Here is an 8219-nt window from a genome sequence, read left to right on the forward strand (position 1 = left end):
TTTTGCTGTGCAACCATCAGCACTGTCCATCTTGAGAACTTTTTTTTTTGAGACAGAGTCTCGCTCTGTCGCCCAGGCTGGAGTGCAGTGGCACGATCTCGGCTCAGTGCAACCTCCACCTCCCAGGTTTAAGCGATTCTCTGGTCTCAGCCTCCCTAATAGCTGGGATTATGGGTGCGTGCCACCATACCCAGCTAATTTTTTTGTATTTTTAGTAGAGCGGAGTTTTACCATGTTAGCCAGGATGGTCTTGATCTCCTGACCTGATGATCCACCCACCTTGGTCTCTCAAAGTGCTGGGATTACAGGCATGAGCCACTGTGCCCAGCTCACAGTTTTTTAATCTTCCCAAGCTGAAACCCTATACTCATTAAACAATAATTTCCCATTACCTTCTCCCCTCAGCCCCTGGCAACCACCATTCTACTTTCGTGTCTGTGAATTTGACTTCTCTAGGCACTTCTGTATGTGGAACCCTACAGTGTTTGTCTTTCTTGACTGGCTTATTACACGTAGCATAACATCCTCAAGGTTCACCATTGTAGCATATGCCAGAATTCCCTTCCACTTATTTACTTGTTTGCTTATTTGAGCAGAGTCTCACCCTATCGCCTAGGCTGGAGTGCAGTGATGTGATCTTGGCTCACTGCAACCTCCCGCCTGCCCCGGCTCCAGTGATACTCCTTCCTCAGCCACCTGAGCAGCTGGGATTACAGGTGCGCACCACCCCTCGTGGCTAATTTGTATTTTGAATATTTAGTAGAGATAGGGTTTCACCATGGTCAGGAGTTGGCCAGGCTGTCTTGAATTCCTGACTTCAAGTGATCCACCCACCTTGGCCTCCCAAAGTGCTGGGATTACAGGCATGAGTCACCGCACCTGGCCCCTCCTTTCCTTTGAAAGGTTAAATAATATTTCATGGTATGTATATACCACATTTTGTTTATCCATTGATTCATCAGTAGGCATCTGGGTTACTTTCACCTCTTGGCTATCATGAATAATTCTGCTGGGACTATGGACGTTCAAATCCTGGCTTTGAATTCTTTCAGGTCTATATCTGTACATGGTTTTTAATTTTCTGTTTTAACAGTATTATTGGATATATGCCTATTAATATAAGAAGCAAATATACCTAACCTGTACTGGGTAGCACTGTAAGCCTGGCACAGTTCTAGGTCTTTAACTATGCTATGTTACTTGATCATTGTAATGTATATTTTACAGTGGGTTCTGTTTTGGCAGAAGGTGGAATATCATTTGTAACAAAGCCATTAACTAACTGAGCTGCCTCTACTTTCTTACCTCTGATGTGTTCCCCAGCCTGAAGCAACATGACTCCACCCCCAGCACCATGGAAACTGCTTTGGCAAAGGTCACCAGTGACCATCGTGTTGCCAAACCCAGCAGAGACCTTTAGGTCTCCCATTGATTTTGACCCTGTTGACTACTCATCCTTCCTGAACTTTCTTCATCAACACTTGGGACACCACTGCTCTGTCCTGGTTCCCCCTGTTTCCTTTCCTCCTCTCTCTCTCTTTGAAGGGTCCTTTCCCTCTGCAGACCCTCAAAGGTGGGCACTTTTGATGGCTGTCTCCGTGAGCTACTGTTTTTCTCACTTGACAATGGCTTTCCAGGTGACTCTCAGTCTCCCATGTCACTGTGGTCACTGCCTTTCTGAGCCGATGACTCAGAAATCTCTACCTCTAGCCCTAGGCTCCACCCTGACCTTCAGTCTCACATAGCGAGCCTATTGCATTTCTCCCTAGAATGCTCCACAGTTATCTTAGCCTCAACATGTCCCAAGGGGAGCTCATTATGGCACCTCCCCCTACCCACTGCCCAGTCTCAGCAAATGACATCATAGACCCAATTGCCTAAGCCAACCGATTGACTGTCTTCTAGTTGATCATCAGACCTCACCAGTCCCACCTCCTTGCTACTTCTCAGGCTGATCCTTCCCTTCTATTCCTTCTCCTCTCTCCACATTCAGGTCTCCTCCTCCCTTGCCTGGAAAGTTAGAAATAGCTTTGGACTGGTCCCCCTCTCTCGAGTCTTGCCCTATTCAAATACATCTTCCACAGTTGCCAGATGGATTAATTGCAAACACAGAGCTGACCATGTCCCCTCTATATTTAAAACTCCCTATGTCTTCCTGGTCCCCGTAGGATATAATCTGGGCTCTGAGAATGGCATTTACCACTTTTCCTGCTGCATCATCACCATTGCATGGTCCGTACTTCCTGTGAACGTGCGCTGCGTTTCTACCACACATCAGCAGTGATGGTCAGGGTGCTAGAACTGGGTGCAGTGATGCAAAATCACACATACTCTGGCCTCACAACCAGAGGGGAGAGAGAGAGTCACCTGAGTCACCCTGAATCACTCAGGGCTGGGAGCAATAGCTCACACCTGTAATCCCAGCACTTTGGGAGGCCAAGACTGGCAGATCATGAGGTCAGGAGTTTGAGACCATCCTGGCTAACACGTGAAACCCCTCTCTACTAAGAATACAAGCAGAATTGCTTGAACCCGGGAGGTGAAGGTTGCAGTAAACCAAGATCGTACAACTGCACTCCAGCCTGGGTTACAGAGCAAGACTCTGCTTCAAAAAAAAAAAAAAGAAAGAAAAAAAAAATATATATATATATATAAAGTCACTTAGTCTGGTCTGTTGCATGACGAAAAGAATGTGGTGACAGAGGAGCATGGAAGGGGTAGGACTCAGGGGCAGGAGTAGATCTCCAAGCAGAGAGAAAGACCGGTGCCTGATCTTTCCTGGTGGCTTGGTACTCTCTCTCTCTGTCTTCAGGATCCATCTCTTCTCCCTCTTCATTAATTCAGGCCTTCTTGATTTAGGATTGCTTTAATGTCCCCTTACGTGATCTCCCTGTCTCCGCCTCTTGATCCACCTCATCCATTGCTGCCAGAATGTCCTTTCTAAAACCCAAGTCTGCCAGCCTGGGCAACATAGCGAGACCCCATCTTTACAGAAAATAGAAAAAAATCAGCTGGTCACGGTGGCAAGTGCCTGCAGTTCTGGCTGCTCGGGAGGCTGAGGTGGGAGGATTGCTCGAGCCTGGGAGGTTCAGGTTGCAGTGGGCTGTGATTGTGACATTGCACCCCAGCTTGCCTGACACAGTGAGACCCTGCCTCAAAAACAAAACAAAATAAAGCAAAAACAAAGAAGCTCACAAATCTGATCTCATTGCCCTTCAGCTGACACCCCTTTGATGACTGCTATAGGAAAATGTCAACTTCTTGGGGTGACCCCTGAGGTCCTTCACAGTTAGGTTTTCTTCCCTCCTATCCGAGCTGCCCTCCCCTCTTCCTCACCTCTCCTCCTCTTAGATTGCAACTCTGCCCCACTATCACGAGTTCCCGAACAGGGGATGCCCATGCGCATCTCCATGTCTTGGGCCATGCCGCCCTCATCACTGTATTGCTCCTCCTGCCTTCTCTGTTTCCTGCTTACAGCTCAAGGCCCCTCTCTGTGGAGCTGCCTCCTTTCTCTCAAGAAGGATGCCTGGAGCTAGGAGGATGCAAGAATACAGGATGCAGTTTCTGTGCCTTTACCACCCCTTCTGTGTCAACTTGTGCGGAACCTGACATGCCACAGTTTGCTGGGCGGCCTGTCTCCCAGCATTAGTGAGCCTCTACAGGGCAAGAGAGGTGGCAAAAAAAAAGGTCTCTTTTTTTTTGAGACAGAGCCTTGCTCTGTCACCAGGCTGGAGTGCAGTGGTGCAGTCTTGGCTCACTGCAACCTCCGCCTCCTTGGTTCAAGCAATTCTTCTGCCTCAGCCTCCTGAGTAGTTGAGACTATAGGCACATACCACCACACCCAGCTAATTTTTGTATTTTTAGTAGAGATGGGGCTTCACCATGTTGGCCAGGATGGCTTCAATCTCTTGACCTTGTGATCCACCCACTTCTGCTCCCAAAGTGCTGGAATTATAGGTGTGAGCCACCGCGCCCAGCCTGGTTTATCTCCTTAATGCTGGGTCATGCAAGGCGTTTGACAAGGAAAAAAAAAAAAAAACAGCTCCTCAGTAGCTGTTTACTGAACACAGAATTCCAAAATCTGAGCCTGACTCAGAAGAGAAGACGTGGCCCCACTTCATGGAACCTTCAGTCTGTCTTGGTGGCACTGGTGGACCAGCCACTTCATTCTCCATTTCTGCCTTCTTAGGTGACCCCACTTTTATTTAGGGCAGCAACAGGCACCTCTAAAAAAATAAACGGATATTCCAGAGCTTTGGGAGGCCAAGCGAGAGGATTGCCCGAGACCAGGAGTTTGCGACCAGCCTGGGCAACATAGTGAGACCCTGTCTCTACAAAAAATTGAAAAAGCAACTAGCCAGGTGTGGTGGTACATGCCTGTAATCCCACCTGCTGAGAAGGCTGAGGCAGGGTAATCGATTGAGCCCAGGAGTTTGAAACTGCACTGAGCTATGATTGCAGCACTGCACTCCAACCTGGGCAACAGAGGGACACCCCATCTCTAAAATGAACAAACAAGCAAATTCTATTTCCCAAATTCTCCTAAAGCCATGGGTGTCCATGTGATGTGGTCTTGCCAGTGAGCTATAAGCAGACGTCTCCTGGATGGGGATCCCAGAAAAGTTATTACTATTGTGATGAAAATGGACGAGCTCCCAGGCAGGCCCCATTTTGCCCTTTTCCCTTCCAGTCCTCCTGTCTGGAACCCTGATGAGATGCCTGCAGCTGCTGCCCTGTGAGCAGGGAGGAAGAAGCCACAACAAGGATGATGGAGCAGGTGGGGAGCAGGCACTGGGGACCCTGTGTGGGATGAGAAGTTTCCGTTCTATTCAAAAGGTGCTTGAAGCCACTGGAGGCTTTTAAGCAGGGAAGTGGTGTGGCCTGGTTTCCATTATACAAAGCTGACCCCGGCTGCTGTGTGGCGAGTGCAGTGGGAGGCAGTAGTGAAGGCAGGGATCTGGCCTGGAGGGTCCACCCTCCTTCAGCCTAGAGGAACCAGTTTCCATAGAGATGCCCATTGGCCTACCTCTTATGGTCCCTTCAGAGCCCAAATATTGCTGGAAACTTTGCCCAGGAATGTGATGCCTGGGGCCACAGAGAATACACCACGCCACCTTTGCCTGTCCATTTTGCAGATGAGCAGTGCTGACCCAGGGAGGCCTAAGGCTGCTTAGCTCTAAAATAATGGCTCACTCATCCAGTGTTTCTAATCTGGGGCTTATCACTTGTGGTTAGAGAGGGAGCCCTACGTTTGGTCAGGAAGGGGCGGGGGCTGCAGGTAGAGGAGGGCATCGCTGCGGCCCAGGAGTGAGACTTTAGTCCAGCAGGGAAGTGGTGCTGGCCCACATTGGGGTGGCCGTGAAGAGATGGAGGAACATGGACAGACTGGGGTGTGTGTTGAGGGTGGGATTGTCAGGGACTTGCCGATTGCTTGGGTGTGGGGGATGAAGAGAGGAATTTGAGATAACTCTGGGATATTTTGCTTAAGCATGAGTGGGTGGTGGTACCATTGACAGACGTGGGAAGTCCAGGGAGCAGGGAGGAGGAGCAAGTTTGAAGGAAAAGCCGAGTTTGGTTTTGGCCATATGTATTAATTTTGAGATGGCTCCTAGTCATTCTCCCATAGTGGAATCCACTCCCATAGTGCAATACACTCCGCACTCCCACAGTTGAATCCACTCCCACAGTGGAATCCACTCCCGCAGTGGAATCCACTCCCACGGTTGAATCCACTCCCACGGTGGAATCCACTCCCACAGTGGAAAACACTCCCACAGTGGAATACACTCCCATGGTGAAATCCACTCCCACTGTACAATACACTCTCACAGTTGAATACACTCCCACAGTTGAATACACTCCCACGGTGGAATACACTCCCACGGTGGAATCCACCCCCACAGTGGAAAACACTCTCACAGTGGAATATACTCCCACGGTTGAATCCACTCCCAAAGTGGAATCCACCCCCACAGTGGAAAACACTCTCACAGTGGAATACACTCCCAAGGTTGAATCCACTCCCACGGTGCAATACACTCCCACAGTGGAAAACACTCCCACAGTGGAATGCACTCCCGCAGTGGAATGCACTCCCACGGTTGAATCCACTCCCACAGTGGAATCCACTCCCACGGTTGAATCCACTCCCACAGTTGAATCCACTCCCATGGTGCAATACACTCCCACAGTTGAATACCCTCCCACAGTTGAATACACTCCCACGATGGAATAGACTCCCACAGTTGAATCCACTCCCACGGTGAAATCCACTCCCATGGTGCAATACACTCCCACAGTTGAATACACTCCCACAGTTGAATGCACTCCCGCAGTGGAATGCACTCCCACAGTGGAATCCACTCCCACAGTTGAATCCACTCCCACGGTGAAATCCACTCCCACGGTACAATACACTCCCACAGTGGAATACACTCCCACAGTTGAATACACTCCCACAGTTGAATACACTCCCATGGTGGAATCCACCCCCACAGTGGAATGCACTCCCACAGTGGAAAACACTCTCACAGTGGAATACACAAGGAGCGGCCGAGGACTGGAGATGGAGGCATCCAGTCATGACAGAGACCTGGCATTTTATGCAATTGGATGGGATGAAGTTATCTTGGGAACATTGGGAAAGGAGAAAAGAAAGAAGTCCATGGATTTGCCCTGAGATTATTCTGCACACAGAGGGTTGGACATGGAAGCAGAATTGGCCAGATAGACTGAGAAGGAGCGGGCAGGGAGTAAGAAGAAACCCAGAAGAGGAAGGAGTGGAGGCCAAACACAAAGCACGATAAGAAGTGGGAAGCTGTCCTGCATCAGTCACTGCTGAAAGGTCAAGTGAAAGGGAGAGAACATGGACGGGACACGTGGGGATCAGTGGTGACATGACGAATGCTGAGTCAGCTCAGCCATGGGGACAGAATGCCCACTAAGAAGGTGGAGGCAGGAACACTTTTTGCAGTGAAGGGGAGCAGACTATTGAGATGGAAGCTGGAGAGGGAAGTGGAGCCCAATGGAGCTGTTCGTGTATCACAGGAGATCCTGAAGCAGCCTTCTGTGGATGACCTAATGGAGAAGGAAGAGGGGATGTGCAGAAAGATGAGGTACCTATGGTTCAGGTGACAGAAGTGGGATCCAAGACCCACCTGGATGGAATGGCCTTGGGCAGAGCAGTGGCCTTCGTCCACAGGAGCAGGAGGGAGGCTGCCAGGTTTCATGATGGGAAGATGACCTTTGTGATTGATACCACTTTGTGAACAAAGCATGAGGCAAGTGAGGCTGGGGTGGTGAGGGTGTGGGGAGGAGAAAGGCTGAGACAGTTGCTCTAGGGCAGGAAAGTGCACACCTAGGCCACAGACAACGGTAGCAGTGTTGCAGAGCAACACAGGGCCCAGTTGGGGTGCCAGGCTATGAATTTAGAGGAAGCCAGTTTGTTTTTTCTCTACCTTTATTTTGCTGCATGGGTGCAGGCGCTGAGCAGGTGGGTGATTGGATTTAACCAAGGTTGGACATGGTCTTTAGGTATGAAGAAGTAAGGGGAGAAGATGAAAGATGGCTGTGATGGCAGAGGGCTGGTGATGGTGACAGAGGAGGGTGAGGGGTGGGAGGGCTTGGCGAGGTGGAGGGATTGCTTGTCATCTGGAAGGATGACAGGTGGTCACCCGGTGGGATGCTTGAAGTGGAGGCTGTGTGGGTGGTGCAGTTTTCGCAATGGTACAAGGTGTGATGGCCATGGGAGTAGGTGGGGAGGAGGGGGACAAATGGTTGGATCAACCTGTAGAGGGACAGAGAAGCCCCAGTGTTGGGTGGATCTGCAGAGTGGATGTTGAAGTCACCAAAACCGATGACAGGAGGGGTGGGGAGGAAGACAGGGCAGATGTGTCAGTTGAGTCTGTGATGAATGCGAGGTGCAACCCGTGGGCAGTGGTGAGGGGTCAAGTCTGTGGACATGGATTCAGAGGGGATGGGGCTTTGAAAGGGATAATGGAGGGCAATTGTTCTGGGAAAAGCAATGGCAGGGTCTGTGGGGGTGCGGGAGAGGGAACAGGGGGAACTGGCATATCGGGGGCAACCGAGTGTCAGTTAGGACAAGAGTTCAAAACAGAGGCTGAGGGTATGGGCTGCTTGTGATGACAGGCCTGAGTCCCCAGCACCGAGACGGGGCACTGTTCCTGGAGGCTGGAGGTCTCAGTTTCTGTGGGAGGCTT

At 50.3% G+C, this 8219-nt stretch overlaps 1 long non-coding RNA gene across 1 annotated transcript; it reads left to right on the forward strand.

Moving 5' to 3' along the window:
- Positions 1 to 272: 272 nt before the first annotated feature.
- On the forward strand, positions 273 to 3685 carry LOC116527725. Its single transcript, XR_004258690.1, has 2 exons — positions 273 to 716; positions 3478 to 3685. It is a non-coding gene; the product is annotated as an uncharacterized LOC116527725 (long non-coding RNA).
- Positions 3686 to 8219: the final 4534 nt, after the last annotated feature.

Source organism: Sapajus apella, unplaced genomic scaffold, assembly GCF_009761245.1.
Source record: "Sapajus apella isolate SASKATOON/1434 unplaced genomic scaffold, GSC_monkey_1.0 scaffold55, whole genome shotgun sequence".
Taxonomy (NCBI): domain Eukaryota; kingdom Metazoa; phylum Chordata; class Mammalia; order Primates; family Cebidae; genus Sapajus; species Sapajus apella.